The sequence below is a fragment of the Arvicola amphibius genome, chromosome 2 (genome assembly GCF_903992535.2).
Source record: "Arvicola amphibius chromosome 2, mArvAmp1.2, whole genome shotgun sequence".
NCBI lineage: Eukaryota > Metazoa > Chordata > Mammalia > Rodentia > Cricetidae > Arvicola > Arvicola amphibius.
Genome location: NC_052048.2, coordinates 186,281,403 through 186,308,973, shown reverse-complemented (window position 1 = coordinate 186,308,973; position 27,571 = coordinate 186,281,403). Strand labels below are relative to the sequence as shown.

Here is a 27,571-nt window from a genome sequence, read left to right as displayed (position 1 = left end):
GAGAGAGAGAGAGAGCTAAAACTGATATCAAAGATGCGTCTCATCTCAGATATATCGAGCTATACGCTCGCCTCTCTCTCTCTATATATCCTCTCCTCTATCCCCCCCACCTCTCTCTCCCCCTCTCTCCTTTAATAAAGCTTTATGCCTGTTTTCTGTGTCTGTGCCGTTAACCTGCTGTCGCTGCCGCCTGTTCCCCGCCCCGCCTTGGTCACACGTGTTCCGCGAGTCTCCGCGCAGCTACGCCAGCCAGCTGGGCTGGCAGCTGATCAGCTAAGTTTTTAAGAACAAAAGCTTTGGTTTCCTTATTTATTATTTAAACATTTGTTTATATATATATATATATATATATATATATATATATATATATATATATATATATATATATATATAATTGTTTGCCTACATGCCAGGCACCCTGGGCGGTCAGAAGAGGTCATCAGATCCCCTGGAACTGGAGTTACTTATGGTTGTAAGACCCACCATGTAGGTGCTGGGAACTGAACTCAGGTTCTCTGCAAGAGCAGGAAACACTCTTAACATCACCGAGCCATCTCTCCAGATCCTAATTATAAAAATGTGTTTGTTTGTGCTGGGTCGTGGTGGCACACACCTTTAATCCCAGCTACACAGAGAAATCCTCTCTCAAAAACAAACATTACAACAGCAAAACCCAACACCAATGTGTGTGTCTGTGTGTGCAAGTACTTGCACATGTGAGTGCAAGTACTATAGGAGGCCAGGAGGGGATGTGAGATCCCGTGAAACTGGAGTTTCAGACCGTAGTGGGCTACCCAGAGTGGGCTCTGGAAAACCTGAACTCAGATCCTCTGCAAGAGGAGCAAGCACTTTAACCGCTAAGCCATCTCTCCAGTCTCTTTGGCTTTTGGTTTTTTACCTTCTAGGACCTGTTTCCAAATACAGCCACAATGAGGACTGGGGCCAGGGAGAGGCACTGTTCCGTCTATGGGTGGTCAGGGTATAATCACGAGTTAACCATGCAGAAGTTGAAATGAGCTTTGTCACTACCCCCATCGGTTTTGCAGGGCAACCAGGAAGTGTCATTAGTCTCTCATTTCATGGCCTGTCCCCCTATTGATTTCCTGAGCTGGTCAGGCTGGGCCAGGTGTTTGTTTGAACTTGATCCGACAGCCCTTTGTAACCCACAGCCCATGCCTCTGAAAACACCGGGGGAGGCTTGAAGCAGGTGGCTGCTTCTCCCTGCACCACCTCTGCCAAAAGTCACTTAGGAAAGGGGGGAGGGAGGGTGAGAATGCAGAGACCCGGACTGTAGGGGCAGAGGGTGGGACTACAAGTGGCTTGGTCATCTCCTTCCTCACCTGTCCCGGAGGACTGAGATCCCCGTTCTCGTCTCTCTACCCTCAGGAGCAGGGCAGGGAGTCTCTGGGAGTGGGAGGAGAGAGGGTTAAGCCCGTCCTGGTCTTTCAGTGTGATGAAACCGGAGAGGGGAGTCTGCCAAGAACAGGTCAGGCTCAAAACAGGAAAGTGCAGAGATAAATGGACACTTCTTTGTCGGTTTTACATGGATCTCTGGGGGAAAGTGCTGGAACTGATCTTATTCCGATCCCCCCCCCCCAAACCTTATTGAAGAGGAAATGCACAACGAACCCTGCAGGGTTGCCAGAGTCTAATCTCTTCCAGGTGCCCAGATGCTAGGGAAAAGGGGAAGCGGAGGCGCTGCCGAAGTTGCTGGCGGCCACCGGAAGAGGGCCCTGGAAGGGGCAGGAGTCACGTGGAGCCTAAAAGGCAGCCTGCTGCGCTGCGGGACTCCAAGCTCCAGCAAAGCAGTCCCTGTGCTGGGAGCGGGGCGACTGCCAACCACCTGGGAAGCCCTACTTGGGGACCTGCACACAGAAGCCCGCTTTCCTGCGTCCCAGGTGTTAACGGGATTCTTTCTAGAACAACTCATGGTCCCTCTGAATGCAGTGTGTAGTTCTGTGGGTACTGACTACCTCCGTTCCCCTCACCCATTGTTTTACTTTTCCTTCTTCTGGTTTGTTGAGACAGAGTCTTATGTAGCCCAGGCTGGCTTTGAGTTTTTAATCCTTCTGCCTCCACCTCCTGAGTGCTGGGATTACAGGCATACTGGGATTGGAATCCATAGTCTCATGATAGGCAAGCACTCTGCCTACCAAGATGCATCCCTCGCTTTATTTTTATCTTATTTTATTTCTTGAGATAAAGTCTCATATATCCCCAGTTGGTCTTGAACTCACTTGTAGCCAAGGCTGGCCTTAAACTTCTGATCCTCTTGTCTCCACCTGCCAGTTGCTGGGATTATAGGCCTGTGCTACTATGTGCTCTGTAGCCTAGGTTGGCCTTGAACTAGAAGCCCTCTTGCCTCTACCTCTCAGATTGCTGGGATTACAGGTGTTCACCATGCTTTCTGTTGTTATTTTGAGACAGCCTCTTGCTTTGTAGCCCAAGTTGGTTTAGAACTCTATGTGTAGGACATTGGCCTTAAACTTAACAGCAGTCCTCCTGCTTCTGCTTCCAGAATGCCACCTCTAACTTGGTGTGTGAATTGTTGACCTCCTTGGCCTCTAGAAGCCCTTCCCTCTCCTGTCTGCTGGGCTGGAATTTGGGGTGACCCCAGGATGCTGCATCCTCCATCTCATTTGTCCTCCCCTTAACCTTTCCAATAAACCTGCGCACAAAGCCCCCATTCTGCCCCACTCTGGCAGGTGTCTGGGAGAAAAACAGAGGGATATCCTGGAGGACTAACTCAGAATGCCAGGAGAGTCTCGGCCTCTGCTGGGGCCTCCCCTTAATAGGAAGCAGCTCTGCCCGGGCACTTCCTCCCATGGATCCTGATGCCGTTGAGCTCTGCCACCTTGATCTCCCCTTGGCGTCCTACATGGTTCTGCTCTTTGCTTTCAGCGTTGCAGCTGTAGATACCAAAACGCTCTCCAAGTTTACTTTCTTGGCCCCAAGCCCCCAGGCTCTGTCTTTACTGATGGAGCAATCAGTAATGAGAAGATTCTATAGGACACAGGAAGTCTTCTGAGGATGAAGACTTTGGCTTCGTCTTGATGTATGTATTTGCTGCAGATGGCCAACTAGTCATACGCTGTCATCTTATGGAGGGGTGAACTTTCAGAAGTTTAAATGACTGGGAGGGACCCAGTGAAAGAAATGACTCAGGCAAGCATTGTTAATGAGTACCAAAGCTGCTGGGGGAAGAGGAACTGAGAGGAAGGACATTTACATGGTGCCAAAATTCCATCCAAGTTGAATTTTGGAAATTTCCCTGAGTGGAAAATTCCACCAGGGGGAAAAAAGTGACTTTATAAAATAAATATCTGTGATGAGGTGACCAACTTAGCATCATCTGTAAAGGGACTCCAAGGCATTATTGTCTGTTTGACATCACTGAGTGTGAAGCATTCTTGCCTCAAGTGGTTAAAATTAATCTGAGACTTAATTTCTCAACCAAGGCCTGAGTTTGAAGTAAATCCCATGGCTTCTGAATTGTTAGGGTTTTTCAGAAAAGAGAATCAGTAAGATGTGTGTCCACAAAGAGGCTGGCTGGATAGAACCGGTGCACACTGTTACAGATGCTGAGGAGTCCCAAGTCCTGCCTCCAGCTCTCTCAGTAGCTGAGGACAGTCTTGGATGCCTAATCCTCTTGCTTCCGCCTTCCAAGTGCAGGGATTACAGGCACGTACAGCCACACCCAACTTCAACATTTTAATGTATTTGGACATTTTTATAACAACAAATGTCTGGAAGTAAGGATGGATTCAGTGGACCCTTGCTACTCTGAGAGAGTTCATGAGTGGATATAGACCCTGGAGGAGAATAATGTTAGGTCTGGGAACAAACAAACAAACAAACAAACACCTTTTATTTTAAGAGGCTCAAGGAATACACACACTGGCCTGGGATTCACTATGTAGACCAGGCTGGCCTTGAACTCACAGAGATCCACAGGCTTTTCTCCCAAGTGCTGGGGTGGAAGGTGTGCACAACTATGCCTGGCTTATTTTCATTATTTTTAATTATGTATATTTGTGTGTTTATGGGTTTGTACATGTGGGAGCAAGTACCCAAAGAGTTGGATCCCTGGGAGCAGGAGTTACAGATGTTGACAGTTGTAAGCCATCTTATGTGGGTTCTGGGAACCAAACTCAGGTCCTCCAGAACAGCAATGAATGCTCCTACGGCTAAACCATCTCTCCAGCCCACACCATTTAAACCATTTACATATGTGTTCCATGGCATTATTCTGTGCATATCCAGGGCTGTGTCATTCATTTTTCCTTGAACTAAAACCCTAAGCTGAGCATCTTCAATAATGTATTATAAAATTGAGCATGGTCAGAGATGTGCCTGCCTACAAAGAGCTTAGGTAATAAGCCTGTCTTAACTCTCCTTGGTCATACCTGTGTTGGCTTGACCTTCACCAAGAACTGAACCCCCTAGGTTCGGTTACGTATACTGATGAGAAGACACAAGATGGCCACCTTCGACGGCAAGGGGAGGCTTCGGAAAAAGGCGGTCTGTTGACCTGTGATCTTAGAGTTCCAGAGTCCAGCACTCTGAGAAGATACGTTTCTGGTACAGAAGCCATGTGCTTTGGGCTTCTTCTCACATAAAAAACTTACTTCACCATTGTCTACACGGAGTAAGCAAGACTCAGTTCTACCATGGGAAGAGGAAGAAGGGTCTAGAGGTGGTTGAGTTCAAACTTTTCTGTGTTTTATCGCAGTGAGGATGAAACCAACTGGCCACTGGAGGACACCATACACCTTGGAGAGAGCGGCAAGTAGGGACAGACTTGACCAGGAACCACTGGGCTACACCCATCTCAGAATAGAATCAGTCCCGTGCTATTAATAAAGCTATATTTTATAACTAAACCACAAAGCAAAACAATAAAGTTATTGCAGTTATTCACCCTATGAGATACAAATAGATTAATCTTATGAGGCTGAATTGAGGACTACACTATTCTAGCCACAAGGTGAGCGCTGAGAGGCATGGAGTCTCCTAAGATGGAGCTGGTGAGGTGTTCTCAGTTGGCTAGAGTGGGCACGAACACGTCTTGTTCTTGCAATTAGGAGCCATGAGACACTTCACAAGGGTAATTTATACAGCTTCTCTGGGTCATGTTTCCCTCCCCTGAAAAATAGGCAGAATACCACTTATCCCAGCAGAGTTCTTAGAAGATTCGGGACAGAAAGCCCTGGGTGTCATGCTGGCGTCTGGTGCTGTCGGAAGGGCAGGGGACACTGACGGTGAGGGGAGGTGGCAGGAGTGGGGCAGATAGACACCAAAGACGGAGTCCCCACTCCAGAATGTGGAGTACTCGACCTAAAAACAAGGAAATAGAATGTCTTTAAATGTAAAAAACATAAGCCGTAAGAGCCTTGATATATTTGATTGTATAAAGTATGCAGATTCTGCAGGGTAAAGGTCGCTATGAACCAAGTTAAAGACTAACCCTGGACAAGCGCTCTCGGTTTCTACCCTGAGCCTGTTGAGTGAGGCGCTAATGTTGGCCTTGCTGGACTACTCTCTACATTCCCCTTGACCCCTTACTCTGAAGCTCAAACAAAGCCACCTGCTTGTTTATTGAGGACGGGATCTGGCTGTGTCGCTCTCCCTGACCTGGAATTTGCTATGTGGCTGCACACACATGCAGTCCCCTGGCCTTACCCTGCTCAGTACTGATTTGTCAGACGTGTGCTGCTGTGTCCATCCCAGGACGTCCTCAGACACATATGGGCACCAAAATCGTACTCAGTGATTTGCCGTCCTGGGTCTGCCATGACAGACGTTCATAAATTGGGTGGTTTAAAAGTTCATACTCACAGATCCTTTCTTTATTTAGAAACAGGTCCTCACGGAATAGCCATGGCTGGCCTGGAATTTGCTGGGTAGACCAGCTAGACCACAGTGGTTTCTGTGAGCTCACACAGATTAGCCTGCTTCTGCCTCCAGAGTACTGAGATTAGAGGCGTGGGCCACCACACGTGGCCCGCTAGGTTTCAGAGATGAGAAGTTGGAAGTGGAGGCTCGTGAGCCCTCTGCAGGTCCTATGAGTGCCTTTCCTCGTTTTATGTGGCCCTGGGTTCCTCCGCTATGACAACATAAGGCCAACCTCTATCTCTCTCCACATGGTCTCTGCATCATTGTGTCTGTGTAAGGACATGTAGACTTAGGGCCTGTCTCTAGCCTAGGTTACTTCATCTGAAGAGCAGAGACTAATCATAGCCTCAAAGATCTTCTTTTCAAAGCCCATCCCATTCTCATCCGGGTGAGTGTAGATTTAGTGGACACTTCCCACCCACTCCATGAACCTTCAATCACAATGGTAGGCAACTCCATCTAACTAACAAGCAACTTATTGGGAGCAGTCTTAGTGAGCAACTCCTAGTCCCTGTATCTGTGAAAAAGAAGAATTTTTTAGACTTAGTTGTTTTATGTGTATGATTATTTTGTTTGCAAGTATGTTTGTGTACCGTGTACACATCTGGTGCCTATGAAGGCCAAAAGAGGGCAATGGGTCTCCTGAAACTGGAGTTATAGATGGGTTATGTGCGTGACAGGAAACAAACCTGGGTCCTCTGCAAGAGCAACAAGTGTTCTAATCACCGAGCCCTCTCCCTAGCCCCACAGTTCCTATATCCATCAGCAGAATGCTCAGTCATAGCCCAGCTTGGATTAGGTCATATGCCCAACTCTGTATTACTGTGTTAGGTGGAAGGATGTTTGGTTCCAGTGAAGGCACAAAGTGGAGATTTGAGCTCCAGATATTCTGACCAGGAGAAGGGTAAACAGGTATTTGTAGGCAAAAGCAAAAAACAAAACAAAAACCCACCACCCACTAGAATGCTGGTTTTCCCGCTATCATCAGTGAGCCCTGTTATCATAACTGCATTCCAAAGCCTTGGAAAGCAGCAGACCCTCAAATAAATGTTTGCTAAGTTGGTTTTGAATTTAACATAATTCAGTCTCTGGGGGCTTTAGCCAGTGTCACTCGGGAACCCAGCATCTGAACTGGGGTGAGCCCTGTCCAGGGAGACATTGCCTTCTTCTGTAAGGCAGTGGTAGGTAGACCAGATGGACCATCCATCTGTTGTGTAATCATCCTTTCTTTCTTCTCTTCTTCTTCTTCTTTCTTTTATAATTAGACAAACCATTGGGCTCGCTGTTTTCTAAACCAACCCAACACAGTTACAAAGAATGGGAAGAGTCTTAGAATAACAGCCATGCATCAGGGCTCATCAGGGAGAAAGCTGATAGTATTTGGATTTGCTACATGGACACAGCATGGTATACTCCTGAAGTTCCCCCATGATGCTGAGTGTGTACCCACGTCTGCCTACTGTGTGGTGGCAGTTCTCATGCAGATGACCATAGGTAACTATTACTTCTCCATCTTCTTCTATTATTCTACATTTCTATCCGTGGATTTGAGTGTGATCATAAAATCCCGCTTATTAAAAAAAATTCCAGTTATTGCTCCCTGCATAATCTGGTTAGTACAGGAAGAAGGGTCCATTCTCTGAACAGGTGTTCTCCTCTTAGCAGCCAGCAGTAGCCTGGATAGCTGAACCTGGGGAAACACTATAGCAGGCAGCCCCGTGAGAACACGGCTCTCTGGCTTTCCCTTCTCAAAGTTTGCTGGCAGATCATAACCCATCCATTCTCACAAACATCTATGAAAGAGAGCCAAGAACGAAGGGTTTGGCTCATGTTGGCATCAGGGTACAACGGGAGAGAAACACAAGCAGTAGGTGCACCTGAGCCACAAACCCAAACTTTCCCTTGTCCTAATATGTACACATGTCTCACTGCAAGGTTTGAGTGCCGTTGTCCTTGCGTACCCCGAGCTCTGGTGTGGAATGTAATATGCTGGGCTGAGACACGTGCCATCCAGTGGTTTAGCCGACAGTCTGGTGCCTTAATCACCCACAGAGAGGCCTTGTTTTCTAAGTTTCCAAAAGATTCCCTGCCTAGAGGGTGAAATCAGCCAGCCCTTAAGGTGCAAGGAGCTAGACTTGGGAACTGTGCTGTGGAATTGAATTTGCTGACCTAGATGTAGTTTGGAGACCACAAACCTCACACCACAGCAAGGCCCTTTCTTGTGCTGGGCACAGTGTTGCAATAACTAGGTTCTCAGAAAAGGTCTGAAGAAATCAGAGGCGTGGATGACAGCCCCAAGACCACAGGCCCCTGGGACCTTCCTGTTTGTTCCATGGGGGAGGGCCGGGGAGGGAGGGAGACCTTCCCTGTGTGGGCACTGGTGTTTCCTCAGAGGGAACAAGGCTGGGGCTTGAGTTTGAACTGTGTGTGCCCACTCCACATACTCTGGTCAGACCATTATTTTTAGTGAGAAGGTAGAGCCAACCACAGAAGCCCAAAGTAGTTTGGGAAATTGGGCTTAAAATTGTGTGAATTGTGGGGCTGAGGAGATGGTTATTAATATTCTTAGTGGTTAAGACTATTTATAGCTCTTTTTCCCCCTTCAATTTATTTATTTTATGTGTATGAATATTTTGCTTGCACACATGTATATGAACTGTGTGTGCCTGGTGCCTGAGATCAGAACAGAGCATCTAAGACAGGAATTATGGATGGTTATAACCACCAAATGAGTGCTGGTAACCAAACGTGGTTCTGCAGGAGCGGAACTGCCGTAAACTCCAAGCCATCTCTCTAGCCTCTGAGCTTGTTGCTCTTGCAGAGGACCTGAGTTCTGTTTCCAGGACCCACACAAACTGCCTGTAACCCAGCTCCAGGGGCTCTGACTCCTTGCTTCCGCGGGCATCTGCACTACATGCTCACCCACACATACACATAATCAAAAAGGAGAAAAATAAAGGAGATAAAAGGGGGAGCCTGGGATGTCGCTCAATTGGTGGAGTGCTTGCCTAGCATGACAAGGTCCCGGGTTCCATCCCCAGCCCTGACTAAAGCAGGTAATGGTGGCACTTGGGAGGCGGAGGTAGGGGAATCGGATAGTCATTGGACCCTGTCTCAATTAAAGAAGGGGGGGGTGCTAAGGGAAAACAGACAGAAAAAGGCAGCACCAGAAATCCTAAGAAACAAAGCCCAGTATAAATATGCTCAGCGAGATAAAAGCAGATTGCAGAGTCCGCAGAGACTAAGAGTAGGATAGTCATGGGCGGAGCTCGGCAGAAGTGGAGCAGATGCTAAAACCAAATTTGGATAGCAAGGGAAGAGGCAGGAACAGATGGAGGGGGAGTGAAACTGTGCTGGAGCCTGAGGAGGCTTTGGCCAGCCCCGTAAGGTGTACTGAAGGAGGCATGGACCCAAAGCAGCGCCTAGTGGATCCCAAGTGGCCACGTGTATTTATCCCTGGGCTGGTCAGTTGTTGGGCTCTCCGTGGGTGGGTGTGTCCTGAAGTAAAGCAGCAGCCCTCAACTGAGACAAGCAGTATGGAAGGGAGAGTGGAGTCAGCATGTTCTCCTTCCCTGAACGTGAACTTGGATCTCCATGGCTATCGCTTCTTTAATGAAAAGTCGAGAAAGTCTTGGAAGGTTGAGCTGATACGGTAGAAATCGAGCAAGTGACTGGAGAGTAAAGGGGAGAGAAAGGGCATTGGGGAGATCAGAACGGGGGGGAAATGGGATGGAGGGGAGCAAGCCTGTAATTCTAGCTTTCTGGAGCTGGAGGCAGTGGGATCAGGAGTTCAAAGCTCAAAGCTAGCTTCTGTAGGAAGTTACAGGCCAGCCTGGGGCTGTGTAAGACATTGTTTGAAAAAGCAAAAACCAGGGGCTGGAGAGATGGCTTAGAGGTTAAGAGCACTGGCTGTTGTTCTTCAAAAGTCATGAGTTCAATTCCCAGCAAGCACATGGTGACTCATAACCATCTGTAATGAGATCTAGTGCTCTCTTCTGGCCTGCATACATGCAGACAGAACACTATATATATATAGTTATATATACATATATATAGTTTATCATATATATAATACATAATAAATCTTTCAAAAAAAGCAGCAAAACCCAAACAAAACACAAAATGAAGAAAGATGATAAATTTAGAGGTTTTTCAAACAGCAATTGAGCAAATAGAGTTCCATTAAGAAAGAATAGGAGGGGCTGGAGAGACCCTCAGCTCTCAGCTGCCCTTGTAGAGGGCCTGAGTTCAGTTCTCAGCTCCCACACTGAACTGCTGATAACAGCCTATATATAACTTCAGCTCCAGATTCCTGGGAATCTGATACACAATTCTGGCTTCCACGGGCATGTGCGCGCGCACACACACACACACACACACATACACAATCGAAAGAGAATAGAATACAAGTATGGCAACTCAAACCTGTAATTTCAACACCCAGGAGGCTGAAGGATCAAGATCACATGAATTGGCTGCCTTCCTGGGCAGTGAAGTGAGACACTATCCTGGAGATAGAGATAGAGATAGAGATGGGGATAGGGATAGGGATAGGGATAGGGATAGGGATAGGGATAGAGGGAGAGGGAGAGGGAGAGGAGAGGAGAGAGAGAGAGAGAGAGAGAGAGAGAGAGAGAGAGAGAGAGAGAGAGAGAGAGAGAGAGAGAGAGGGGAGGGAGGGAGGAGTGGGGAATGGAAAACAGAAAGTCATATTGCAGAGAATAATAATTCAAGAAGATGTTTTCTAAAGGAAGGCTATGTATTTTTAGAGCAAAGGGTTTGAGTGTCTTAAGGCACAGAGTTGTGTAACCATGAGTAATGGGCTGACAGAGGAGCGGGAACTGGAACGACTTTATTCTAACTGTGGCCCTGGGAGCTGGGATGTAACGCCAGACCGATGCTTTGGGACAGTAAGATGGGTCAGAGGGGCGAAGGCACTTGCCACCAAAGCCGAGTTCAGTCCCTAGGACCTACACATGGTCTGACCTCTACACATGCTACATGGCACACATGCTACAGGCACGCATTCTACATGGCACACATACTACATGGCACACATTCTACGTGGCACACATTCTACGTGGCACACATTCTACGTGGCACACATACTACATGGCACACATCACACATGCATACACACCTCACCCTATCCCTGAAAGAATAACTTCAGAGTTCTTTGTGTGAGAGAGATTTTTTTAACGTGTGTGTGTGTGTGTGTTGATAAGTTCTCACTATATAGCCCTAGCTGGCCTGGAATTTGTTATGTATGTCAGTCATGCCTCTAACTCAGAGATCACTAGATTCTGCCTCTGAGAGCTGAGCTGGCATTGAAAGCACGCACCACACATAGCCTATTAATTTTATTTTATGTGTATGTGCGTGTGTACTTGAGTGTATGTGTGTGCCTCACATTCATGTAGGTGCCCACAGAGACCAGAAGAGGGTGTCGGATCCCCTGGAACTGGAGCACAGGTGGTTGTGAGGCCCCTGATTTGGGTGTTGGGTTCCAAACCTTAGTCTTCTGGAAGAACAACAAGAATTCTTAACCGCTGAGCCATCTTTCCAGTCTCCCCCAACCCAGGCGAGATCTTATGTAGCCCAGGCTGGTCTCAAAATGCTGTATAGCAGGAGATAGCCTCCTGTTCCTGATCTATTGTTTCTACCTCCCAAATGAGGTTTCAGGTGTGCACCACCATACTGGGTAGAGTCCTTACACAGGGTAGCGATAATGTGTGTCTGATCGGCACACATCCAAAGCGCATACAAGCGTGAAAGTAGACAAAGACTTTTTATCAGAAAATATAACTTTTATCTCAAAGGCAGTCTTTTTCTCGTGACTACTGTTTGATATATTTCCTGAGGATGAAGGAGTAAATAAATCAAAATGCAGGAAGCAGGAAGACGAAGGAGTAAGGTCCGGGAGGCTGGAGGCCTCTAGGATACCATCAAGAGAGAAGAAAGCGACGTCTAAATGGCCTCCTGGGTTTAGATAGGATGGGGTTATCAGCGACACACACACTGATAACCACACAGAAGGTGGGACCATATCTATCTCCTGGAAAAGCAAAAGGAAAGTTTGTGCCAGGTAGGAAACGCAGGCCCAACAGTAGCGGTGACCCCGTGTGAGGGCTGCCGACGGATTCGGCCCCAGATGGCAGCCTAAGTGAAGAAAGAAGACGCAGAAGAAGATACACAGGATCTCATCCTTAGTTTCCAAGAAAACAACAGATAAAAAAGCCAAAGAGCTGGGCGGTGGTGGCACATGGTTTTAATCCCAGCACTCAGGCAGGGGCAGAGGCAGGCAGATCTCTGTTGAGTTCAAGGCCGGTCTGGTTTATAAAGTGAGTTCCAGGACAGCCAGGGCTACCCTACACAGAGAAACCCTGTCTCAAATAAAATAAATAAAAATAAAAACGAATAAATTAATAAAGATGGACATGGTGTCACATGCGATAATCCCAGTACTTGGGGCAGGGGTGGGGGCAGGGGTGGAGGGTTAGCCTCGGCTACAAAGTGAGTTTGAGAAGCCCCTGTTGTGCTACACGCGATACGGTCTCAAGAGAAAGGAAGGAACCCATGCTTTTAAAATGCGTTTTTTTTTTTTCCTTTCTATAGTTACGCTTATCTATTGTGTGTTCATGGGATGGTGCCTGTGTGTCATGGCATGTGTGTAGAGGTCAGAGGACAGGTGTGGGAACTGGTTCCTTCCTTCCACCATGCCGACCCTGGGGACTGACCTCTTCAGACAGAGGAAGTGCCTTTACTTGTCGGGCCATCCCATGGGTCTGGTTTCCCTCCTTTTTGTTTCAAGACCCCATGAAAGTATTTGATTCATTTGATGTCCTCTGTTAGTAATTTCCCATCCGATGACCTTCTCATCCTGCCCTTTGTCTATAAGTCCTTTCTGATTTCATTTATTTAAACTAACCTACTATTTTAAAGTACTTTTTTTAGTTTTTTTTTTAGTGTTTTTTTTTTTTTTTAAATCTGAGAGGGGTTCTCATTATGTAGTCTTGACTGACCTAGAACTCACTGTGTAGACCAGGCTGGCCTTGAACTCACAGTGATCCACCTGCCTCTGCCTCTGGGGTTAATGTGCACCAACATATTCAGCCAACTAACCCACTATTAAAAACACACAAGCCACCCCCAACTTTAGCTTTTGACAACCTCTTGTAACCCAGGCTGACACCAAACTTGGGCTTTTCTTGCCTCAGCCTCCAAAGTGATAGAATTACAGGAGTGCACTATAGTGGCTGATTTAAATTTTTATTCATTAAAAAAAATCTAACTATTAGGGAAAAAACTTACCATTGCACAGGAAGATTGTTAAGTATATAGCAACAGGGTCATAGCGACATGGGAGGGAACTCAGGCTGCAAATGCAAGGACAGGAAGGGTCGAGTGAAGTGGCAGCAGACAGACGGTTAGTGACAGACAGCATCAGGGATCAGCGGACTCTTGCTAACCTGCCTGAGTTCTTGCTGAGGTGTCTGGGGTTTCGTTACCAATGGTGGTGATCTCCGTCAGCGAAACAACACTGGCATCTACCAACTCAATCAGATGTCCAGGGTAGAGACACCAAAGGACGAGCAGACCAATAGGATGAAGGCCAAGGTCCAGGCCTCCTTGAAAAGAGAGTTTAGCAGGGCCACCTAGTTAATCCCAGCACTCAGGAGGCAGAGGCAGGCGGATCTCTGTGAGTTTGAGGCCGGCCCCATCTACAAAGTGAGTTCAACGATAGCTACACAGAGAAATCCTGTCTTGAAAAACAAAAACAAATAATCAAACAAACAAACTCCCCTAGCTTCATGCGGCTATCAACTCCAGCAGTCTGAGTAAGTGACCTCTTAGGGGAAGTAGGAGAGTGGGGTGAGCGAGTTGGGGGTGCCATCACCACTCTGGATCTGTGCTTTTGCCCAGGTAGTCTTTGTGCTGAGGGAGCCCAGACACTGGCCAAGCTGGAGGCTGTGACCTCCTGGAGAAAAGGGCTCCCTTTCTGATCTGCTCAAATGCTCCCTTCCTGCAGAAGGCTTTTCCTAGTGAAGACCCTAGGGTCTAAAACTGTCCCAGGTTCAACAGGCAGTGACTGTTATCTCAACCAGAAAGAGCTGCCCGCTCCCAACAGGAATTGTTCCCTGGTGCTTAGCACAGATGTTTGCCCTTGACCCCTTTTCTCTTTCCCCACTTTAACCTCAGGGTCTCAGCAAGGTTCTGGCTTTCTAGTAATTAGCATTCATGCCAGAACCCCATGTCTCTGGCGTTCCCCACTCCCCCTTCCTTCTCCCTCCCTAAGTCAATGAGAACTGCCCGAATGAGTACAGGAGGTGCAGTGTGTGCTCTTCCAGGGAGTCACAGGGTGGGGGGAGGGGTGACACTAAGGGGAAGCAGATGTCCCTGCAGCCCAGGTCTCAGCCTAGGGGACCATGGGAAATGGGTGGCAGCTGATAAGAATTGTCTTCAACTAGGGCTTGGACTCCTTGGAGCCAGAAGCTAGGCTGTGCTTCTTGGTCCTCAGCTCTCCATCGTGACCTGATTCCTTTCCCAGGGGCAGGCCAAGGGACCTTTCTTCCCTTCTGCCCTGTGGGGATATAAACCCCATGCAGCCATATCCCTCCGCCCGCAGCCCTGCCCCACAACCACCCTCTGCCCCAGTGAGTACTGTACATTTCACAGGTATCCAGGAGAAACTGTGGACAAAGCCTGCTGTGTGCACTTATCTCCGTCACCAGGAAACACCAGGCTCCCCTTGCCGGCTCTTAGTTTCATAGATAAAATAATTTAAAAACTGGGTATAGAAAGGAACTCACAAGGTATTAGAATCAAGGAAAACAGACAGCAGGGGCAGTCAAGGTTGGCCTGGAGGAGGGAGACAGAAAGGCGTGGGCAGAGGGGAAGCTGCCCTGAGAAGTCAGGAAGCCCGCAGGCTCAGCGAGGAGACCTTCACGCAGCTGTGGAGAGGAGGAGGTTTCAGGGTGTATAAGCATCTTTATCAGTAAGAGGACAATTCTTCCTTCCATTTTTAAACATTTTATCTTCAAATGTGGAAGCAAGAGGATCATGAGCTCAAGGCCATCCTCAGCTGTTTTGTGAATGCAGGGATACAACAGAGTGTCTCAAAACAAACAAAGAAAGCGGCTGAGGTGGCGGGCACCATTAATCCCAGCACTCGGGAGGCAGAGACAGGCGGCTCTCTACGCGTTGGAGGTCAGCCTGGTCTACAAAGTGAGTTCCAGGTCAACCGAGGGCAGCATAGTGAGACCCTTTCTCTCTCAAAAACCAAAAAAATAACAACATTAATAATGACGATAAAAAGAGTTATCATAGACCCCACACTGGCTTACTGTTTGTAATGTTTACTCCATCCCTGTTAGTGCTAGTGCGGGACTGCAAACAGCTTCACACCAACAGCCAGCTGCAGCAGCCAGAGCAGCTACAGGGAAAGCCCAGTACTTGACTACACAGCAGGACAACATGAAGCCGAGCTGGAGCTGGTTTATTTTATTTGAGATGGGGTCTTATGTAGCCTAGGCTATCAGTACATTTGCTACATATTGGAGGGCAACCTTGAATTTCTGACCCTCCTTTCTTTACCTCTCAAGTGCTGGAATTATAAGCGTAAACCATCATGTCTGGTTTTCTGGGGTATAGAATTCAAAGTCAGGACTTTGTGCAGTCTATGCAAGAACTCCCCCAACCAAGCCACAGCTAGAGCCTCACCATTTGCACTGACTTGTTTGTTTTTTGAGACAGGGTCTCACTATGTACCCCTGTCTGGCATAAAGGTGCGTGCCTCTATACCTTACAGAGTTTATAAAAAGGCAATTTTTTCAGAAAAGAGTTATTTCCTCTTTGATTATGTGTTTCTGGATAGGTGCATATGCGTGCAGGTGCCCTCAGAAAATGGAGGCATCAGATCTCTTAGAGGTTACAGGCTGTTGTGAGTTGTGTGTGGGTATTGAACTCTGATTTGCTGCAGGAACAGTGAGTGCTCTTCACCACCAGACTATCTCTGCAGCCTTTTTATAAGACAGTTTAAACAGATTTGAGAACATGGGTGTCTTAGGGTTTCTGTAGCTGTGAAGAGACCCCATGACCATGGGAACTTTTATAAAGGAAAATATTTCACTGGGGCTTGTAATTGGGGTAGTCAAAAGGCTACCAAGATCAGGACTATGTATGGATAAAGTAATGTTGTTTAGTAGAATTAGTAGTATCACTTTCCTTTCCCATCTGCCCAGACTCAAATAGCCACACAGAAACTATATTAATTAGAACGCTGCTTGGCTAATGGCTCAGGCATATTTTCAGCTAGCTCTTACGTTTTAAATTAACCCATTTCTATTAGTCTATGCATCACCACATGACTATGACGTTACCTCATTTTCTACATGTCCTGCTCCCTCAGTGGCTAGCTGGCTGGCGTCTGCTGGACTCCGCCTACTCTCTCTATATATATCTGTTTGGATTTCTCGCCTGGCTTTACTCTGCTAAACCTTAGCCAAAGCAGCTTCTTCATTAACCAATGGTAATAAAACATATTCATAGCATACGGAGGGACTCCCCCATCAGGGACTGGCTTACAGTTTCAGAAGTTTAGTCCATTATCAACACACTGAGAAACATGGCAGCATTCAGACAGACACTGTGCTGGAGAAGGAGCTAAGAGTTCTATGTCTAGACCTGCAGGCAGCAGTAGCCTGTGTGTCAAGTGGACTGCACTTGAACATATGAGACCTCAAAACCCACCCCGCACAGCAATACACTTCTTCCAACAAGGCCACACTTCCGAATAGAACCACTCCCTATGGACCAAGCATTCAGACCCAAGAGTCTACAGGGGCCATTTCTATTCACACACAACAAAGGGCTGATAGGAAGAGGGGCGCTTAGGGCAAAGAGCAGAGCCACAGTTGTCTTCACAATAGCTGCGTGTAGGATTTGTTTCTGAAGTTACCGGCGCAGTTTGCTAAGAAACTTAAAAGATTTCAGGATGGTTCCATGGGCGTGATAACACAAAACATAGACATAAGAAAGCAAGAAGTTAGGATGAGTCACTGAATTATAGTGTTTTTAAAACTATTGACCGACTGTGTGTGTATATGTTGGTGTATATATCTCTGCACATGTATGAGGTGGTCAGGGGTCGTCTTGAAGGAACTCATTCTCTGCTTCCACCATGTTAGTCCAGTTGATGGAACTCAGATCTGTATAATATAATATAATATAATATAATATAATATAATATGTTTTGTATGTGGGATTCCAAGAAAAAATTCCAGGAGAGGAGTAAAGCCCTACCTGAGGTCATAGACATGCAGGCCCTAGGCCAGGTTTATCTCTAGCTTAACACTCATCTCTGAAAACATTTCTATATAAAAGAAATATTACGTCTGGTGGTAACCTTCATACTAAATATTCTTAACCAGGATAGAATTTTTTTTTCAGGACAGGGTTTTTCTGTGTAGCTCTGGCTGTCCTGGAACTCACATTATAGACCAATCTGACCTTGAACTCTACCTGGAATTAAAGGCATGCCCCATGACCACCTGGCTAGAATTATTTCTCTTTTTATTATGAAAAGGTTTATGTTTAATTGTGTTCGTGTGTGGAGTGTGTGCACCCAAGTGCAAGGTGCCCATAGAAGCTAGAGGTGTCATGAAGCTCAAACCACAGGCAGTTCTGAGCCACCCAAGAGCAGTACAGCCTCTTAATCACTGAAACTCTCTCCTGGGCTAGAATTATTTTTAAAGGTCTATTTATTTGTATCTTATGTGTATGAATATGTACCTGCTAGTATGTATGTGTGCCATATGCATGCAATACCCATGGGAGCCAGAAGAGGGCCCTGGATCTCCTGGAACCAGAGTAACAGATTGTTGTTAATGGTCATGTGGGTGCTGAGAACCAAATCTATGTTCTCTGCAGAAACAGTAAGTGACTACTTAGCTATTTCTCCTGCCCTGGGCTAGATTTTAGTTATGTGTTTGTTTGTTTGTTTGGTTGGTTGGTTTTTCAAGACAAGATCTCTCTGTGTAACCCTGACTGTCCTGTCTTGGAACTCACTCTGTAGACCAGGCTGGCCTTAAACTTGGCCCACCTGCCTCTGCCTCTGGAGTGGTGGGATTAAAGACATGGATCCATTCACAGGCCTAGGCTGGAATTCTTCTTCTTCTTCTTCTTCTTCTTCTTCTTCTTCTTCTTCTTCTTCTTCTTCTTCTTCTTCTTCTTCTCCTCCTCCTCCTCCTCCTCCTCCTCCTCCTCCTTCTCCTTCTTCTTTTTCTTCTTCTTCTTCTTAAGATTTTTTTATTAGGCATAATAATAATTTTGTTAAGCATAAGTGTTCTGCCTGCATGCATGCCTGCACACCAGAAAAGGGCACCAGATCTCATTACAGATGGTTGTGAGCCACCATGTGATTGCTGGGAACTTAACTCAGGACGTCTAGAAGAACGGCCAGTGCTCCCAACCTCTGAGCCATTTCTTGAGTCTCAACTGTTTAGAGGCTTTAGCCAGACTACGGAGTGAGGAACTAATTGTCCTTGGGTTTCCTGTCTCAAAACCTAGGCATCAACTCCATGTGCTGCAAATCATCTCCTGCCACTAGAAGTTAAGACACAGGAGGTGGGAAGCCCAGGTCCCACTGCCCTTGACTTCAGGGTGTCTGTAATAGTAAAAGTAAAATGCTACAGATCCCAAGTGGCTGCAGCAGGCAGTGGGCTATGAGACCATGCCGCAGGTCCCCGAGCGGGGGCAGGCAGAGGACAGTGGGTCCCAGAGCAGCCAGTTCCAGGTAGGAATGGCACATGAGACCATGAGGAAAGAAAGATGGATGGGTACGCCATGAAACCACACTGCAGGTGGCTGGTCCTGGGTAGGGAGCCACATGGTGGGCGAGAGACAGACAGATAGGCACGCCATGCAGAGTGAAGTTGAATATTTATTTAGAGGATTATGGAAGGGAAAGGGAGAAGGGGAGAAGAACAGAGATGTCGACTAAGTTTCTGTCCCACCTGGTCCTTGTGCTGCCTGATTCCTGCAATTGTTAAGTCCCAAAGAAATCACAGAGATCTACATTAGTTATAAACTGATTGGCCCATTATCTCAGGCTTCTTATTAGCTCTTATAACTTATTTAGCCCATTATTAAGCCCATTGTTCTTATCTGTGTTAGCCATGTGGCTCAGTACCTTATTTAGCAGGGCAGTCACATTTTGCTTCTTCTGTGGTCTGGTCAGACCTGCAGAGGAATTGGCTTTCCTCTTCCCAGAATTCTGTTCTCATCGACCTGCCTCTACTTCTTGTCTGGTTGTCCCGCCTAAACTTTCTGCCTGGCTACTGGCCAATCAGCATTTATTTAAAATATAATTAACAGAATACAGACCATGGTCCCACACCACAGAGAGACAGAGAGATAGATAGATAGATAGATAGATAGATAGATAGATAGATAGATAGAGAGACAGACAGACAGACAGACAGACAGACAGATAGATAAATGATAGAGAGTGAGAGAGAGAGAGAGAGAGGGAGGGACGGAGGGAGGGAGGGAGGGAAGGAGGGAGAGAGGGAGAAAGGAGAGAAGGGAGAGAAGGGAGAGATGGAAGCTGCCTCTTTGAGAGGGAGACAGAAAAGGAAGAGACTCAGACTGCAAGGAGGAAGAAGATCTGCCTGCCTCAGTGGACAGGGAAGGAGTAGGCGTGGCTTGTCTCTTAAAGGGACAGGTCAGATCATTACAGTATCTTCAGCAGGGACTGCTGTACCTCCTTGTTTTTCTCTCCCAGGCTGGCTGGGCCCCACTTCCCTGGATAATACTTGATGCAGAGGTATCCTCGCTCTGCCCCACTAGGGATGGCAGTACTGCTGGTTGATAACAGTCTTAGAGGTCTTCTTGACTCCCTTTGGAGTCTTGACTATTCTGTCCTAGTTAAATACAGGCAGGAGTATGCAAAGTGGGGCTCGTGGAACCTTCTAGGAAGGAGTCCCAAAAGGCCAAGCAGAGGGCTGAGATTTGGGTGCATAAAGCTGACTGTGGAAATGGACTGACTGGTACAAGCTGAGAAAGGGGAGGATGGCCTGAAGCCGAGGGAGGAGCCGAAATGAAATGATGCCCGACTTGGGAACACATATACTAAAATTAGAATAATACATAGAAAATTAGCATGGCTTCTGTGCAAGGATGACACACACACATTTTTGATGTTTTATATATACATACACATATACTTTTAAAATATCAATTTTATTTTTGTAATAATCTGACCTGTCCCTTTAAGAGACAAGCACCACCCACTCCCTCCATGTCCGCTGAGGCAAGCAGATCTTTCTTCTGCTTCCAGCCTTTCAGTCTCTCTCCCAAAGAGGCAGCTTCTGCCTCTCTCCCTTCTCCCCACTTCTCTCCTTCCCCCTCCTTCTCTCTCTCTCTCTCTCTCTCTCTCTCTCTCTCTCTCTCTCTCTCTCTCTCTCTTTTTCTCTTTTTCTCCCTCTGTCTTTCTCTGCCTCTCTGCTCTTCTCCCTTTTCCCCTTCCCCCTTTTCCCTTTCCCCTCCATAACCCACTAAATAAATACCCACTTTATCTGCATGGTATGCCCAATAGGTCTCTGTCTCTCACCCGCCACGCGGCTCCCTGCCTGGGACCCACTGTCCCTCGTGGCCCACTGTCCGCTGAAGTCACTCTGGAATGGTGCTGTTTTATTTTTTCCATAACAACTTTCACTATTGAGTCTTGACTGGCCTGAAACTCACGGAGACGCATCTGCCTCTGCTGGGATTAAAGACCTATCTCATTACCAACCCATATTTCACATTAAAGAAAGAAAGAACCGAAATGCAACTGTGACAAAAGTTTTGGCTTTAGCAGTGTGGTAGCTCGATCCTAGTTCTCTGGAGGCTGATGTAGGAGAACTGGTGTGAATTTGATCCTAGCCTGGTTACAGTATGGGACTGTATAAAGAAACAAACAAAGAAAGAAAAAACACAAATAAAAACACAACCAACAGTAACAGCAAAGCCTTTCTCCGTTCCACAGGAGTGCTGGAGTAAGTGCTGGAGGCAAAAGCTGGGTTTTTGCACCCCGGCTCCTCATTTTCATGGCAACACAGCTGATCTGGATTTGGCCCCAAGAGGGGACCAACTTTGCCCTTGGTACCTCTGTTCATGCAGGGCAGTTCCTGGAGAGGGACTGGCTGTGCCCTGCCATCAGTCCCCAAGGGAACCCCTGCAGAGGTCACAGTGTCTACCAAGATTCAGCCAGCTCTTCTCTACACCAGCTGGGTGACCTTGACCTGGTTCTGGTCCGTTTTTAGCGCGCGCAGTTCCGTTTCCTTCTCTGTAAACAAGGCTCGAAGGAGGATTAGAAGAAACTGTCCCTGGAAGGGCAGGAGGCTCACCACACCCCGACCTGGCTTGGCTTGCCTCCCGGGAACAGCTGTTAAGGGCTTGGTTGGGGCCCTGATGTGGCCTGGTCTCCCAGTTCCTGCTCTTGGGGTGGTTGTACTTGGCTCTCCTGGCTATTCTCCAGATCTGGGTGCAGGAAGCTGAACCCAGCCCTGGCCTACTTGACCTCCCTTCTCTTCCTTGTTGGAGCCCTATCAGCTTGTGGGTGTGTGTGAGGCGGGTGAGCCTCTGGTTCCTGCATTCCCCAGCCTTGATTGTTTGTCCAGCATAGAATTCAGCCTGAGCCAGAATATAGTGGTCATGGACCCATTTAGTCCCAGTACTGGGGAGGACGAGGCAGGGGCATCTCTGTGAGTTTGAGGCCAGCCTGATCTCCTGAGCGAGTTCCAGGACAGCCAGGACTGCACATAGAAACCCTGGCTCAAAAAACAGACAAAGAAATAAGAATTCAGCCTGAAATGTCACCTTAGGATGTGGCTCTATGTGGGGATGGGGTGGAAGAGCCACAGCTGAACCCAGGGACTCCTAAATCTCATCTGCACTCTTACGGTGAAAAAGATGAAAAGATATCAAAATAGGATGGGGGGGGGGATGGAGAAGTTTGACTCAGGACCCCCTGTGCACATGGGAGCCCGTGTGAGTTGGGGTCCTTTCTCTGAGCAGATGCAACTTAGCAGACAGTGCCTTTGTATGAGCCAGCAAAACATATAGTCCTTCCTGGGAGCTTGAGGTTCAGGGTCCTGCCTGTTGGACCCCATAAGTGGTCTTAGATGAAGGTTCAACTTGGTGCCCCAGGTTCGACACGCTCCTTGACCCACCAGGTTCTCAGTTCTCTTTGGATTCTGGTTTGTGTGCCAGCTCATCATCTACTTCGAACTCATCTGTTCCCCAAATCCCACATCTCTTTTCTTTGGCCTTTGAACCTTAAATGTAGCTTTCTTCGATAGCATTCATAAGATCCCAGAGAAGCCGGAGGTCTAGAGAAAAAACCAACTGTTGAGGCACAGGACAGTGAACCCTGTTTTTGGGGGGACAGACCCCCAGTTGCAGAGGCACCCCAGCTTTTGCAGCCACATATCTGTCCAGCTAGTCTCCTTTTCTTTGCTAGAGTCAAAAGTTGGACCTCTGGGTTTGGGCAGACTTGTTCTACCCACACAGTGGCCAGCCTCGGGGCTCTCCCTGAGTGACTGTCTATCACCCCAGCAGATCTGCATTCTACCACGTTATACACGGCCCAGAGGGTGGGGGAAGATGAAGTGTTCCCTGGCAGTGTTGCCCTGACTTCAACCCTAGCTCAAGGGAGAAGTGCTAAAGTATGTCCTAGAGTTGGTGGATGTGTGTTTGAATCTTGGATCCCTCGTGGGACCTAAAAGACTTATTCTCTGTGTCCTGGTTTTGTCGTCTACAAACAGATGGTGTCAAACTTCAAGGGTTATTTTAAGGATGAAATGAGTAAACACATAATACATAATCAAAAATCAATACTGCTAGCTATTACGGGACAACCTATGCAGTCCCAGTGGGAACCCACATTGTCAGATTTCCACAAGACCGGTGTTTGAAATTCCCAGCAATGCATTGCAGCCAGTCTAAGGAGAACCACATTCGGAGAGCCCAGCTTTAGTCTATGAGGATGATCTAAGGCTGCCCAGACCTTAGAGGCAGCCTGGTAGCCTGTCCTCCCTGCTCAGAACTCTCCCGAGGACCAACAGAAAGCGCTATGAACAGAAGCCCTGTCCCTGTCAGCAGCCTCAAAGAACACAACCCATAGCCGCAGCATCCTCATCCCTCACTGAGTCATTAGGGTTCTGGTGACAGCTGAAGCCTCCAAGACTTTGTATTGCCAGCCTGACCTCAGTTTAGGGTGATGAGGTCTATGATCGGGCCACCCATGGAGACACATTCCTGTATTACTCCCCTGACCTAACTCTCTGAAACTGTAAGCAGAGTGTTTAAATGGTTTCTAGCTCAGGACAGTGAAGCTCATGAAGCCTGAACCGAGACGCTGACTCCTTACTAACAGATGTTTCTCCGTGTCGGCCTGTGTCTGTCCAGATGGAATAAGTCTTGACACATGCCTATGTTTGTAATCCTTCTCTCTCTCCCTCTTTCCCCCTTCTTCCTATGGCTCCCTCTCCTACTCTAGGTTTTATGGAGCCCAGCCTGGCCTTGAACTACTACAAGCCAAGGATGACATTGTATTGATTCTCCCAACTCCACTTCCTGAGTGCTGATGTTACAAGTTACATTCCTACTTGAGGACTGAACCCATGACTTTGTACATGCTAGACCAGCACTCTACCAACTAAGCTGTATCACCAGCCCCCCATCGTGCCACCTCTTAGTCTTCTGATGTCTGCCACCCCTCTTCCCCTGTGACCTCCCTCCTCAAGAGAAAAAGAAAAATGAAAAGAAAGAAAAAATATACTTACTGGAGTATGGTTAAATTCCTAGTGGCCAGCAAGCCCCCTACCCCAAGGAAGGATGCGTATTTCTCTGCCTATATCCATACCAGAAGCCATCAAGTGGGGAAAGTCCGAGAGGGTCCAGGTGAGCTGTGGCATGACTAGGTTACCTCCCGCCTCCATGTGCTGTGGGCTAGTGTGCGGAGGGACCAGCTTTCCAGCATCCACTCTTGGGGCCGGCTCTCCCTTGCCTATGGCATCCTCCCCATGCATGGACTGGGGATGGCTCTCCTGCACTCAAGTCACCATCAGGACCACCCTGTAGCTGCCAGAAAGGGACAGGACCAGCTCTCCCAAGTGCATGCCACTGCCAATGCTGATGAGAGGCAGGGCAGCTCTCCCGAGCCCTAAGGCATTAACACAACCAGCAGCCCAGACCACGGGCATTCTCATGTGCCTTGGTGGTGGCACAGGCTGCAGGCGTCAACATGACTTTGACCATATCAGGACCCCTGACCCACTCGTGGCCCTCATTGGCTGCATGGCCATGGGTCTCAACATGGCCTCAGGTGGCTACACAGGCTGCTCACATCAGTATGGTCCCACAAAGTAGCAAAACTGGAAGGTATCACTAAAGCATCATCAGGCAGCATACATTCAGGCTTCACTATGGCCTGGGGTTTTGCTGCCTAGAGTGGGGGCAGCCTCCAGCAGCACAGGGCTCTAAGGGAATCCACAGAGTTATGTATATGACTTTTTCACCTGAGGGGAGGGGTTAAGGGAAAAGACACTCATATACTCTCTTGATGGTTTCCTTCAGACCTTTTCTGTATTCTTCTTTTGTATTTCCATTCTCTTTTTTTGTTTTTTTTAGACAGGGTTTCTCTGTGGCTTTGGAGTCTGTCCTGGAACTAGCTCTTGTAGACAAGGCTGGCCTCAAACTCACAGAGATCCACCTGCTTCTGCCTCCAGAGTGCTGGGATTAAAAGCATGTGCCACCATTGCCTGGCCATTCTGTATTCTTATCTCTGTCCAGAAATCTCCCTTCTGTCTCTCTTGATGTTTTCCTTCAAATTTTCTCATTCTTGATGTTTTCCTTCTACTTCTCTTTTTTTCCCCCTTACAGCTTATATATCCCAGCAAAATCTTTCAGGCAGTATAAAAATTACAATGTGGTTACGTTCCATTTTTCAAGCAAATGATTACAATGAATACTAGTTTTAAAAAATCAGCATGTTTTCTATATTCCTTAACACGATTAAACATTTTACATATTACAGATGAAGAACAAATTATCCCAAGAATCCACGTACATTCATACCCAGGCTCCCCAAAAGAAACTTATGTGTTCGAGTTGTGCGAAACTTCTTGTTTTATCATTAAAACTCTATTTAAACTAACATTATTATTATCAGCTAGACAGTACAACTTAGGAAGAAATCATCTTCATAATAATCCACGGGTAAAAATGCCCAGTAGAACGGGATGTTTCCATGAGATAAACATGTTACATTATAGGTAGTAGGGATATCTCCAAGCCCCTTCACACCATGCCAGATACCAGAGAAAGACAGGAGCAGTATAAACATGAGGGCCCAGCAGAAGCAAAAGGCCTTCTGGGGTTTGTGGTCTCAGAGGCTTGCCTATTTGCCATTTACCCATCAGGGATTCACCTCCTTGTGGGCTGATACCTCGAACTTCAGTTGCCCCCTGCTGCTCCTCTGACATGGCCACCGGCATTGGGGCAGCAGCATGGACCACAGACATAAATAAGTAAGGCCACTGGTGGCATCACAGACAATGGTGGTCCTTCGAGGAGGTCCAATCCAGAAAGGAAAATTTTCCTTACCTTGGGCCTACATCGTTGCCCAGATCCAGGGGTGCCGCAGCCAGGCAGTATCTGCACAAGCTCCAGGCTGCCATCTGTGCCAGCATCCCTGCTGGGCAATGGCAGCATGTCAGCCTCAGCCTTCTCTCTCACCTGGCATCTCCATCATGTCTCCAGTTCTTCCTCTCTCTTCTGTCTCTCCATCGCGTATTTGTTCATTGTAATGGCGCCTCCCTCATACTGTAGCGTGGGTTCTAATTGGTTTTAATAATAAAACCTGGATGTCCCATCCCATTCTCCCTTCCCCTCTAGGGTCTCCGTTGACTTACCCATGGGCCAGGACAAAGTGTAGGCCGGGGCAAAGTGGCGCCCAACGTGGGGCTCGAGCACGGAGGATTCAGTGAAGAATGCTGTTTAGAGAGGCATGCATAAAGTGAAGTACATTGAAGAGGAATAGAAACACAGGAGCCTGCTGTGTGTCTTCTGAACCTTGGTAAGTAAAACAGTGATCATGGGACAAGAGACACAAGAGATGGAGGCAAGACAGGATTCTGATCAAGTCTCATTTATTCAAGGGAATAATTCAGGTAAATACAGGGTAAGGGAAAGGAGGAAATTCTCCTTGTGTATATGGGTAACTAACTGGTCATGAGGAAAGTCCCTAACTGCAACATGCAGAAAAGTCAGAATATTCAGGAACAATGGAGCAATAACTCCTTGCAGAGTTAGTATTTGACAGATCAGAACAGCAGGAGAAGCCAAGCACAACAGGGTGAGTGAAACTGATCCAGGGAGCAGTAAGTCTCCCACAGGTAGGGAGCAGTAAGTCTCTCACAACCCTGGTTACAGGGCCCTTGGTATCACCCCTTTGCCTTCCAGCTGGCCCACACCTAGCCTTAGCTACCTTACAGGCATACACTTCCATGGAACCTGGATTTGTGTATATGTAAAATAAATTATGTTTATATATTATTGGGGGGGGCTTGGATTCATGGCATCTGTGTGGATGTCATGTGGATCTCCTATTATGCAGGTCCTGGGGACCAAACTCAGGCTGTCAAGCTTGATGGCGTTTTTACATGCTGGGTCATCTTGACAGTGCTGCTGACCCCCTTTTCAGCTTAAAATTTTTTTTGTTTACTTTTATTATTTTCAAGTGTGTGTGTGTGTGTGTGTGTGTGTGTGTGTGTGTGTGTATGTGGGGGTATGTGTTTGTGAGTACAGTGCCCGAGGATGTGTGAGGCCAGAGGCCTAGAATCCCCTGGGACTGGAATTATAGGCAGTTGTAAGCCACCAAGTGGGTGCTGGGAATCAAACTCAGATCCTCTGGAAGAGCAGTCAATGCTCACTAAGTCATCCCTCCAGCCCTTGGTTTCATTTTGTTTGAGACAAGTTATCAGGCTGTAGTTGAGAGATTAGTCTGGAACTCATAGCACTCTTCCTACCTCAGCTTCCAGAATGGAGGGATTGCAACTGTCACCATCACAGCGCTATTAAGATGCTCTACTGGCAATATTAAAACAAGCAAAGCAACAGTTAAGGTTAATTGCTGTGGAATAATCCTCTTTTACTCTGTAAAGATTTGTCACTTGAATTGGTTTAATAAAGTGCTCATCAGCCAGTAGTCAGTCAGGAAGTATAGGCTGGGTGATCAAACTAAGAATGACAGGAAGGAGAAGGGTGGAGACATGGGCTACAGTGTTATAGCCAAGCAACATCTGTTGGAGTCCAGCCTCGATGGGCTCATACAATCCAGGATAGGAGCATGTGGATTAGAAATGTTAGGTAGAGCAGACAGATACAAAAGACCCCGACAGATACCACCCTAATGTGTGACTATGACAGATGCCGCCCAACGTGGGACATGACAGATATCACCCCAACATGTGGCCATGACACTAGCAGAGATACATAATGATGTTGCCTATGCCAGGTGGTCGTGGTGCACTTGCCTTTAATCCTGGCACTTTTGAGGCAGAGGCAAGAGAATCTCTGAGTTCAAGGCCAGCCTGGTCTACAGATCAAGTTCCTGGACAGCCAGGGCTAC

The 27,571-nt window shown here is 47.3% G+C and overlaps 1 long non-coding RNA gene and 1 other non-coding gene across 2 annotated transcripts; both read left to right on the top strand.

Moving 5' to 3' along the window:
* Nucleotides 1-2,528: 2,528 nt before the first annotated feature.
* LOC119807838 lies at nt 2,529-4,883 on the top strand. The gene is made up of 2 exons (XR_005284360.1): nt 2,529-3,055; nt 4,733-4,883. It is a non-coding gene; the product is annotated as an uncharacterized LOC119807838 (long non-coding RNA).
* A 15,118-nt stretch (nt 4,884-20,001) lies between these two features.
* On the top strand, nt 20,002-20,110 carry LOC119808524. The gene has a single exon (XR_005284461.1). It is a non-coding gene; the product is annotated as a U6 spliceosomal RNA (small nuclear RNA).
* The last annotated feature ends 7,461 nt before the right edge of the window (nt 20,111-27,571 follow it).